General features: G+C 42.0%; 1 protein-coding gene across 7 annotated transcripts in view; it reads left to right on the top strand.

The window, feature by feature from the left end:
- The window catches only part of OXR1 (oxidation resistance 1), a 297,931-nt gene that overhangs the window by 176,274 nt on the left and 109,595 nt on the right, over nucleotides 1–12,062 (top strand). The gene's annotated exons all lie outside the window — the stretch shown is intronic.

The following is a 12,062-nucleotide window of genomic DNA, read 5'->3' as shown; positions in this document are numbered from 1 at the left end:
TTTCTGTGATTCTTTAGAGAATATAAGTAGCTTTCCAACTGAACACTGAATGTTACTAAAAAAAAAAAAAGGTACTTAAACTGCTAGGAAAGTAATATTACACTTATTTGAGCTAATATGCTGCAATTATGCTAGTAAGAGTTCATTGAATCAACATGAGGATATCAAGCTTTTCCATGCTGGTCACTAGCCCAGAACTAATTCAGGCTGGTGGCTCTGGTTGGGATCTGTGCCTCTGGAATGAACTGGTGATATGGGAATGGTTTCTGCTGGTCAAGTGTCATAAAAGACTATACCAATTAATACTAATGAGCTGTTGTAGCAGCCATGGCACAGAGACTGAAAGGTAGAGAATCATAAAGTAACCATTAGGCTCTCACCCATGAAGTGATCTCTCCAGAGCTGTGTTTAACCTAATTGGTAAGAAGGTACTGAGAATATACTCAGGTTGTGGCAGTGCAGTCCATCTGTCCTGCTAATAAAGCAGGGTCTCCAGCCTTCAGTGCTCCAGTCTAATGTACCCATCACTGCCATTACATTCAGTTGCAAGTCATAGAGAACAACTGCAAGCCCAGCTGTGTGTGGCACAGGGAAGGATTTTATTTACTTATGGAAACAAAACCTACAGCTCAATTTGAAGATTGCCTAACCTGTGCTTATACCTTGGAGCGCTATCAGGCATAACTGATGCTGGCCCAAAGTTTGAGCATATAAGCACCTTGAAAACAGGCAAAAAAATCAACACAATATGCCTTTTTGGGTTTTTTTTCCTAAATATTCAGTTACTGTATGGTTAAAGAGAAAGCATCTATGAACTTATGACTATATGGTACATTAATTCAGAAGTGAGGCATCGTTTATGAATGTGAGCAGGGATTCAGGGACAAGCTGTTTCCAGCCTCAGACTGTTTCTATGAGGGAGAAGGTTGATGAGGACCTTCCTTTCTTTTTTGTCCCATTCATCCAAATGTGGCGCAAGACCCGTTCAGGCTCATACAGAGCATGCTCTTGGTGCTTGGGGAGCAGAGGGAGCCAGCTGTGTCCTGTGCCTCATAACCCCTGCAGCAGTCACTCCCAAAGACTGAGGCATTTGAGTGTTCCTTAGATAAAGTATCTTCTCAGCACCCACAATATTTTGATGTAGCTTTATTCTGCCCTTGGCACGCACAGTTGGGCCTTCAGGGTTCAGTTATATATTTAAATGGCTACAAGGTCTGCAGACACACACTGGAAATTTATGTGATGATACAAAATGAGCAGAAGTGAGGTGATGAGGGATCTGTGATCTCTAAACACGCAAAAAGTGCTGAATAATGGAAAGATGATTTAAAACAAAAAGAAGTCTGTGTCATGTTTGTTATATATGTCTTTGCAGCAACCACAAAGAGTCTGACAGGCTGCAAAAGTGTGCAGAACCCTGTCACTCAGCCTGTTTAAAGACTTTTAACCTTTAAAACTAACACACAAACATCCCAGGGTTTGTTTGCGAGCGATTCCTTGCTGGATACTTTAGTTCTACTTTCTTTTAGTTTTGTGCTCCAAATGAAATTATTCCTATTAGCCTATGGAGTTCATGTAGGACAGGCAACTGCAGTAGTGAACTGTGGAAACAACTTGTATGGTGACAAGCTTCCTTCTTGACATATTATGTGGATGACTTTCTCAGATGTAGGTCAGGCAGAAATCCTGCACAGCCCCCCAATAGTATTAATGTCATGTCTGCAAATACAGTGGGGCCAGTTTGCTAATAAAAATTGCTAGCGACATCTGTCAACTAGATTGAATTAAACAGATCATTGCCACTGTACTAGAGAATATAATTGTTCCTTGATGTGAATTCTGGGCCTCCAGTTACACAATCAAAATGGCACTTTCCCACAAAGATGTCTTCAGATGGTATTTGCACGCCTACATCCCTAGCAGTCCTTGGCTTCACTCATTTCTTAGCAGGGCTGTATGAATTGTGTGTCAAGCATAGATTTGGCACTTCCAGTATGTTTTGGGGAGAGTTTATAAATACAGTGTTGTGCCTAAAATACAGTGTTGTGACAGAGCTTTTCTTTTGCCAAGTAAGTCTGGTTTACCATGTTCATCATTCAATTTTATATGAGATGTTAGCTGTATAATAATTCTGAGGAAACAATCATGTTACAGTGTATTTTAAATAAATCTATGGTTTAGGCTTCTAGAAACATAGTAAGTTACTTGTCATTGCCTTTTTTCTTTTAAAATCTGTATACAATAGCAGTATTTTATAATGTAACATTGATTACTGGTGATATTTATATGGCTTGAGAATCTCAGTTTCACTATGTAGAACTAGAAGTATTTTTTTTTAATTTTTGATAAAGGAAAAGAGAGAAAATCAGGAAGAAATACGAGTTAATTTGATTTCTCTCAACAGGGTTTTTTTGTTGGGTTGTTGTGTGGGGGTTTTGTTGTTGTTTATTGATATATCTTCTCTTGCACTCATAGACTGGGATGATTTTGAGCTTTCAGAGGACTGGTGAGTAGTATTTTACTACTCCACACTTGAGTAAGTCTAAGATTTTCTTTATGAAATAATATTGTCAAAACCAGCAGGCCCTGAAAGAACGAGGAGAAAAAAACTAACTTGACCCCACAAAGAAACCAAGCAGCCTGTTCTGTCTCTCTTGAGAGCTTGCCTCCAGCAGCCTGTTTTTATCTCACAGGCTAATGGGAGGGGGAAGAGAGGGACCTGTGGCGTGTGGATAAGGTAAGGCCTGCATGGGAAGAATGGAGCAAAGGCATGAGAGTAGCACTGAATGCAGCTGCTTAGGATGCAGCAGGATCTGACTGCTATCCATTCCAAGGACAGTCTGGCTCTCACAGAGCCGTTAGGCATCTCTTCACTTTACTCTTGAGTGCTCCCGTTCCTGGAAGACTTCATTACCTTGAACAGAGATGCTCTCAACTGGCTCAGACCCATCTGAGAGAAGGCTGACGAAGCCACGCATGCTGAGAAAATTGGTGCAAAATAGTGATTCTGCTAGGCCTAGCAGAGCTAAGAAAATCCCACTGGATTTAGCTGACTATACAGAGCCATTTGTATGTCCACGTTAGTCAGTTGTCTAGTGTGACTGTGAGCTGCCTTGGTTTTGCAGAATGCTTGCCCTGGGTAACACGGAGTGGTCAGGTTGTCCACAGATCCTGGAAGCAACAGAAGTAGCATTGCCCTTGAGTTAATAAGCTGTGCTGACTCTTCTGTGAATTTTTTTTAGGCAATTTCAGATACAGTGGAAGCTAATGGATATGCTGATTTCTATTCTCCCTGCATAAATGGAGAACGAATTAAACATTTTTTTTCAAATAAGATAGTTGGGGATATTAAAAGTATCGCCTTACTTAGGTTTTACTATGTGCACAATTGCCTTGGGCAGTAGCTTCTATTGTCTCGTTATCTCAGTCCATTGAAGTATTCAGCTGCTGCTTTCATGTATCCTGAATGAAGGCTGTTAGCATACCCATTAAGTTTAAGAACTGTCATTGCTTAGAGACAAGATCTAATATTGTCTAGAGATCAAAGCCTTGATTGATGGCAGCCATTAACACCATCTCACGGTAAGATATCTTCATGTCCACATAGTCTATCCAGACCAACAGGTTCAGTATCTTTTCAGCTGTGTGAACCTGCATCTGTATTCACCCCTGGACTGGGGAGACAGCTGAACTCTTTCATTAGCATTTGTGCTGGCTTACATCAGGACTGTCATCTGGGGCTTCCCCAACAATGCAGGTGTCACTCATTCAGGCTCTGTCCTTTCTTGGTACCAGCTTTGAAGTCAGGCCATGGTGCCACACTGTGGAGGAACAGGTGTCTATGGGCATGGAACTAATTGAGAGATTCTGCATTGCTTCTTCACAATTGCTTCTTTGCAGAAAAGGACTTCCCATTTATATAGTTAAAGTGCATGGATTAAGAATTATTATATCATCGTCTGGATGTCCCTTTTGCCAGGACTAGGTGAATGCAACACTAGTATTGTGACATCTATTACCACAAAAAGTTTGTTTACATTCCTTAATAAGGAAAGTTGCTTATTACTTTTTTGAAGGATGGAGGAGTTATGTATGTTTTCTGTTCTTAGCTTGTTTTCTATATGATTACAAAAGGTTAATTACAAAGATACCTTCATTTCTGCAGTGTAGTGAAAGCTCACGTTAGCCTCCCTGAGCTTAAGGGTATGGCTTGTAACATTAGCAGGAGTGGTTGGGGTGTGGTAAGGGATATGGAAAAAAAAATACGCAAGCTTTGGGATAGATAAAAACAGAAGTAAAGACCAGAGGAGCAAAGAAAAATGTTGGAAGAGATGAATAGGAAACTGAGTACACCTCATACTCCAGGGACTAGGATGCCTAGGATAAACTGAATCTATATAACCTACTGTTAAAGCAGGTTTCTATATATTCCTTACATTTTTGGGTGTGCTTAACCAAATAAGAACAGAAGTGGGTTTTTGTAAATACACAAGGTCATGTCTTAAATGTCCAATCTGTAATGTCAACGTCTTAAAGACAGTTCCTTTACTAAATACGCAGATTGTACCAGCATTTACATGAATCAGTGGGACCAGATAGGATGCATCTGAAGGTGCTGAGGGAGTTGGCCAATTGTAAGGCCTCTCTCTGTTGTCTTTGAAAGGTCATGCAGATCGAGAAGGTTCCTGAGGACTGGAAATAAAGAAATGTCACAGCCGTCTTCAGGAAGGAGGATATAGGCTGGACAGACTCACCTCAGTCGCTGGGATGGAGCAACCCAGCATGGATTTACCAAGGGCAAAGAGTGTCTGAGCAAACAGTGCATCCTCTGACAAGATGACTGGCTCACTGGATGAAGGGAGAGCAGTGGTTATTTTGGGGTGACCTCCAGAGACTACTCCTGACCTTAATTATTCTGTGGTTTTCACTTAAATTATTTTGTGGCTTTCAGTTTATAGCCCATGGACTTTCGTGGATCCATGCAATGCTCCTAAGATATTCACACATCAGTGAAGGCTTAGCTCTTAAACTGTATACCTGAGACTTGTTCACAAAGATACTGGCCCTGGTCCACCACTGGAAAAAAAACTACTGTTTTATTTTGTCTTGAATTAAAAAGAAATTTCGCTGTGAACTGGCTATTTTTAACGCCTCACTGTTTTGTTATGTTCCCATCCTACTGCTGTGGTTAGAGAAAACTTTGTTGCGAAAAAGCTGTTTGGGTCACCCTGCATATCACTGGTGAAGAGTTAATATACTCTTGAGTCTGCTGAATAATCACAGTAGGGATACAGGATGCTACACCCTGTGGACTGAAGATCCTGACACCTCCTGTCTTTAATGGTAACTGCTCATGGGAGACATATCCAGAGTAGCTTGAAGTCCTGCTGGCCATGCAGCTGGGACAACGTGAAATCTGGTGCCTGCAGAAGAGCATGGCCAAGAGGCTATAGGTACTTCGTCCGTGCTGCTCTGACTAAAGTACTCTCAGCACTTAGGTGCATCAGTGACTTGAGTGTCAGCGCTACTGCCATTGGTGAAGGGGCGAAACAGAAGAGTTTTTGAGTGCTAGTAATGAAAAGAGACCTACCGCTGAGGCTGGGAGCAGGCAGAGCTTGGGGGAGAGCACTATCACACAAAGCAGCTATCCAGCAACGACAGACTGTTATTTTGGGTTTCTCTTTATGTTTCTGAATCTGGTAATTCATCTTGTGATTTTAGGTGATGATTGCAGCTGGAAAATGACACAACATAGAGAAGCTTAAACTATATAATGTGAATAAATAAAAATTAATATATGAAACAGAATAGTACAAAGCCATAGTACCGTATCCTGAAGTTCTGGGTTTTTTTCTATAGCAAAAATGCTACTGACTCTTCCTTCGGTAAATTAATAACCTGGATTTTTAAGTTGGATTTTTACTTGAACACTGTCTTTTGTCATTTTGTCTAACAGTTGTACTCAAATCCAAAACCACCTGAAATTTATTAGAAGAAAAAAAAAACCAGGAAAATACGCATGCCCAATGCTAAATAAGTCCATTTGAAAATCAAATACTTCCCTTCTTCCCTCCACACCTCCCCCCAGCCGCGAAGACTCTCTAGACATATGTGGCACTTCGGTGCCTTTTGTTTTGGGGGAAAATGCTAACCTAGCAAACAGGAAAAACTTCCGAAAGGGGGATGGGCCCGCTCATTCCAGGAGGTTGAAGTTGTGCAAATGAGATACATGCAGCCTTTAACTGTTGGACAGTGAATTCATTGACGTTTCTTGTATGTTGATTTAGACTGACTCTAAAGTGTACGAGATATAATTTGAATATATAATATAAAAACACTAAGTCTTTGGGTTTCTCTCTTACTTACTCAACCAAATGAGAGTCAGAAATATATATGGCAGAGAATGTTTTGGTCTATTTATAATGCATTCTGTCTAGACAGCTAGGTTTATAAAAGGAATTTCCTGTTTGTTTTTTTTTTTTTTTTTTTTTTTCTGAACAGAAGAAAAAGTTTGCTCCCAGGGCTAGTTGTTAAACAAGAGAACCAGGGTAGCACATGTGTAATACATGAAGCTGATACAGCAATGTCAGTAAATGATACTGGAATGTAAGTAGGAAACAGATTTTGGCATTCAACACAGGGCTAAATATGAGTGTAGGCTACTATCTAGGTTCACATACAGGGTATGTAGTTTTGTTTGAAAAAAAAGGCAGACTTGCATCTCTCTGTGTAGATTTTTGCATTTTATAATGTGCCAGAAATATATGTGGCTTTATTACTTTCTGGGGACAAGTTTGCCATTATTCAGGTGAGAGATGCAAAGCCCTCAGACCAGATGTAAGAAGGGTTTAAGGCACACATACAGTGTGTTAGACCTCTGCAAAGGAGTGAATAACTTCGGTTCTCTTCAAAGCTTCAGATTGAAATCCTGAACCCAGTAAAATGGATAGAAAAATTCTGTTAATTTCAGGAAATTAGGATTTCAACTTTAGAGTTTCATCTTGTACCTATCAAAGTGCATGAGTAATGCCATTGATTAGGGTGAGATCAAGAATGAGTCAGTAACCCTCTGTAGTCACTAATGGTAAAATATAGATTATATCCTTTTAGGACCTTTTAGCATCTTTTTCACATGAACTTCAAAGAAATGATGATAAAGGTCTATATAAATAACCTTGGTAACATCAGAAGAGAACAGTTTTCTGCCTTCAGGAAACTCTATGGCAGATACAACAGATTTATTACTAAGCAGAATGTATATTTTGGGGGGCTGTTAGTTGGGTTTTGTTTTCTTTTTTTTTCTTTTTTAATGAGGCATCAGCTGTTTACTAAAGACTAATTAGAATAAATTTCTCAGAATTTGTGGATTTGTTCCCTTCATGATTCAGGAGATAAGCCTGCTTTGTTCTTTGTCTTTTCCTCTCTCTCTTTAATGAAGTATTTCTTATTAAACTACTAATTAAAATCTTCCGCACCCATATTTGATGACAGTTAATTTGGGACAGAGAGCCCTTCTTACTGAATCTGTTTCTGTCATGAGTCCATCTGGCAAACAGATTGGCCAAAAGGGTGTGTTTGGATTCAAAGTGTTTCTTTAGACATCTATGCGCATGAGTGTGCCATATCAGACTAGGATGAAGGGTCAGTGTCAGACATCCAGGAGGCTCCCGATGCTGAGTCCTGGGTGCCTGCAGCCTCAGGCAGTTCCCCACGCTGCTGTGGTCTTTGGATGTCTGAATGTCCCTGCTCCAATAACTGAGACTCTGATGGCCTGAAACTTTTTGCTAAGGTGCAGAAAGCTATTTATGTGGTCATATCAGTGCTTAGAGATCTCATTGTATTTGCACTAATGCTGGAATAAGTATTTCTGCAAGGAGAAACAAACATACAATTTCCAGAAAAAAGGGAGCCAGACTGGGTCTTGTTTGGGAGTCCAATTAGTGTGGCTGGGTTTGCTTACAGCTGGTGTGACTTACGCTTAGGTGTTCAGAGACAAGTAACACATTTAATATGGAAAAAAGGTCTCTAGCCTCAATTTCATGAGCTGAACCATTATTTGGGTTTGGAGTGTTTACTTGTTGAAGATCTTATTTTTTGATTATTCTTGACTTGCATCCAGGAATAAGTCCAGTTGTGTTGGAGAGATTTAGTTCAATTAAGCAACTGAGCTTTCAAGATGTTCATTATACTCAGATGCTGATCACCCTGAAATTTTAATACAACAGGTAGAAAGAGTGTACCCGTGACAACCCATTTACATGAATGCACATCAAGTTTTCCTCCATATTTTGTGCTGGAAGGCCTGATGCACTGTCAGGGCAGGAAGAACTCAGGGATTTCCCCCCTGCAGTCGCTGTTTGGATGAAAGGAGCGTGCCTTTCACTTTGTACTTGGAAAGAGCCAACCCTGTGCCCCCATTACACGGCCAACACCTGGCAGGCAACTGAAATGCGTGGAGGCCAGCGGCGAGGGGAGACGAACCACTGGTGTCAGGCTGCCCCTGCTGTCTCCCAGTGGCTCTCTGGGAGTGGCCCCTGCCAGTGGCTCCCTGGGAGCGGCTCCTCAGCTAAAAAACATTGCTGTGGATTATTTTCCATCAATCATGCCATTCATATAAAAAGGTAGAAAACAGGGGAAATTATTATTTGTTTTTAATTATGAAACTATGTTTTCCTGATGGGTTAGTACTATTAGAGAGCTGATTTAATGAAGCTTTCAGTATTTTCATTGGCTGCAGCAACAAAATAAAACTCTACTTCCTGCATAATGCAAGACGGGTTTAGACATTGATTTCCAGGGTAGATAAAATCGGTTTATGCTAAATTGGAGTTTTTATTAATACTGCATAATTCCTCACTGTGCAAACTCAATCTTCCCTTTTCCTGCTCAACTTGTCTTTAACTCAGCAAATTAACACAAATAATTTCAACATTTTACAAAACAGAGAGTGAATTAGATAACTCTGCAATGTACTGGTGCACTGAGGGAGGCTACAAAAGCCATTTCTGCCTTGCTCCTCTGCTTGTATTTCTGGTTTAGAGGCAGGAGGTGGACAGAGTGTCTGCTTTATATTGCAAAATGCAACAATCCTAATACAAACAATCAAGTTACAAAGCTAGACAACCTTCACAAAATAGTCACAAAGAAAAAATGTGGTGGCTCCAACTGTACAAACTTTATAATTTAAGATTGATACAAGAAATTCTGGGATTCTGACTGCAAGCCTGCCTGATAAATTCTCAGAATTTCTAGTCCAAGTTCAGTGAAATGAGTAAAATGTTTTTGTAATACATGTTTTTTTAAAGTATGGACACCAAATACACATGTAAACCAGGATCTTCCTCAAAAGAGACCCTCTTCGACTTTTTACCTTTCTTCATGCTCCCATACCACTGTCTTTTTTTTTTTTTGAGGTGGTCCCTGGAGCATCTCCCCTAAGCAAGGTCCTGTCCTTGCCTCTTCTCACCATTGCCCTTTGGCCTTTCTTTGCCTGTACCCCCAGATGGGCTTGATCTTGAATATGCTGTGGCTGCCAACCCAAAGGTGGGAGAGGAGATCCCCCCCTAAATCTTCCTTTGTGCCTACCCTCTACTTGTAGCAGTCTCATGTCTTGTTCTTGTCCCTTCTCCGGACAAACAAGCGAGTCAGTCTGCTACAGCTTTCCTCTCTACCTGGGTCTGTCTGCCAGGCAGCTTTCTCTGTGGGAGGTATCCTGGAGGATTATACGTGGTTCTTGAATGTGGCTTAAGTTGATCACTGCTTATAAAATATTACTCAGAGTAAGAGTGTCATAAGGATTGTCTTTATCACAGATTTAACTTTAGGGAAGTGAAGCATGAGTTGTAGGAAGAAGTTAGGTGTCCATCAGCTGAGTGCAGACAGAATACATTTTACAGGGAAACTTCCTTCTGCAAAGAAGTCCTTAGGAAAATAGGAAAGAATATCCTGGGCCTCTCAACTGTAAAACCCACTGCTTTCATGGTATACTGATTTCGGTTACTGTTTCTAAAAAACATGGGTGAATGAGTTTGGGATTTGCCTTCAGTGCCATAGGTGGATGCATTAGTGATATTTTGTAAAATTTCAGTGGAGTTGAATTAAAGGAAAATTGGGCAAGTCCAAGTTAGTGTGTAGTGCTGATCTTGTCTACCTCCTCAGACTACAGATGGTAGATACTTTCACAGCAAATCATCTGTAGATATAGTTGGCAATCAGGCAGAGTCCTAGCAGGCAGCATATGTAGCTTCTCAGTTTCTCAAATAATGTAGACATATTGTAAAATACTACCTCAATATCTCTTCAAAACCTTCTCTGTGTCACTGCTGCTCTTTGCTGGGTAGATCCCATTTCTTCAGCAGCTCCAGCCATACAGCTCATGACCCATTTCTGACCTCACATGCGTATTGAAGTGCCCATCGCCTCAATCACTGCTGTCTGCCTTTGGGGACATGATGGTGGGGCAGCTCCTTCCTCACTGCATGACCCAGGAGGCATCAGTGTGGATCCTCACAGCCTTGCTGTGGCTCTGCATGCAGGCAACTTCCCTGCTTGTGCTGGGTTTGTGTGTGGTGGGGTTTTTGGTAGTGGGGAGGGGGCTACAGCAGTGGCCCCCTGTGAGAAGCTTCGCAAAGGTGCCCCAGCTCCAAGTTGTACCCGCCTCTGACCAAGGCTGAGCCAATTAGCAGTGGTGGCTGCGCCTCTGCAATAATGTATTTAAGAAGGGAAACCTGAGAGGGGTTGGAGACTTTGAGGAGGAGTTACGAGAAGGACACCTCTGCAAACACTGAGGTCAGTGGAAGGAAGGAGGAGGAAGGAGGGGGAGGAAGGTGTGCTGGAGCAGGGACCCTCCCTGTATCCCATGGTGAGAGGGCAGGCCACCCCTGGAGGTCACCGGAGGAGCAGAGATTTGCCTGCGGCCTGTGGAGAACCCCCGGGACCCTGAGGGAAGAAGCAACCTCCCTGTTGTAGTTCAGCACTGGGAGGACTGCAACACACGGGGATGACCCACACCAGAGCATCTCGAGAAGAATGCATCCTGTGGGGACAACTCACGGTGAAGAGAGTTTGTGGAGAACTGTCTCCCGTGAGAGGGATGCCATGTGGAGCAGGGGGGAAGAAAGTAGAAGAGTCCATCCCCCCCACCTTGGAGGAAGGAGTGGCGAACTGACTGCACCCCATCCCCTGCCCCTGTGCTGCTGGGGAGAGGAGGTGGAAATACCATGAACAATAAGCTGGGCCCAGGAAGAAGGGAGGAATGGGAGGAGGTGTTTTAAGATACGGTAATGCTTCTCACTGTCCCATTCTGCCTGTCAAGTGTTGGTTTTTTTAGTGTTTGAATTAATGTTCTTGGGTTTTTTCTTCCCCTAACAAGTCTGTCTTTTGCTTGTGAACGTTTAAATGGGCAAGAGACTCCTCTGTCCTTATCTCCATTCCTGAGCCTTTTGATTATTTTTTCTCCTTCCCAGCACCGTGGAGGAAAGGAGTGAGTAAAGGCTGCATGGTGCTCAGTTGCCCTCTGGGCTCAAACCACGACACTGCTCAACATCTGTTTCCTTCTGTAAGCATTCCCCCTTTGAGACTTTTGCTTCCTCTTATGTACAACCTGAAGTACAAGCTGACAGGTGTCAGTATTGTGGCTCTCCCAGGGCATAAGAAGGCACTCAGAGCAAGGTGACACCATCAGGGGTTCTGTTTATGGGGTGCTGGTTGCCACCCGCTGAAGCTGTTCCCTGTTATGAGACACCAATGGGGGCAGATTTCTGCCTGTGTAGATGATACCAGCTCTTTTTACAATTAGGGTTTTTTTTTTATTCGTTTGTATTTGTTAATAATTGAAGTTTGGCTAATTTAGATTAGACTGTTTCGATTTCTCACTTATCCTAAATTGTTGTAGCAACAACAGTAGTATTGACATGTGCTATGGTTCAAACCCCGAAGGAACATGAATGTTGAGTAAGAATAGGACTTGCCCTTCACAATTCCAGGGTTTGAAGTATCTGCCCCCTCATAGCATGCTTGTTTCTCCTACGTCCTGCCAAATTATTTCTGATGCTACTTCCTGA

The sequence above is a fragment of the Strix aluco genome, chromosome 1, assembly GCF_031877795.1.
Source record: "Strix aluco isolate bStrAlu1 chromosome 1, bStrAlu1.hap1, whole genome shotgun sequence".
Lineage (NCBI taxonomy): Eukaryota > Metazoa > Chordata > Aves > Strigiformes > Strigidae > Strix > Strix aluco.
The sequence above is the reverse complement of the archived record's forward strand: the minus strand, read 5'-3'. Positions and strand labels throughout refer to the sequence as shown.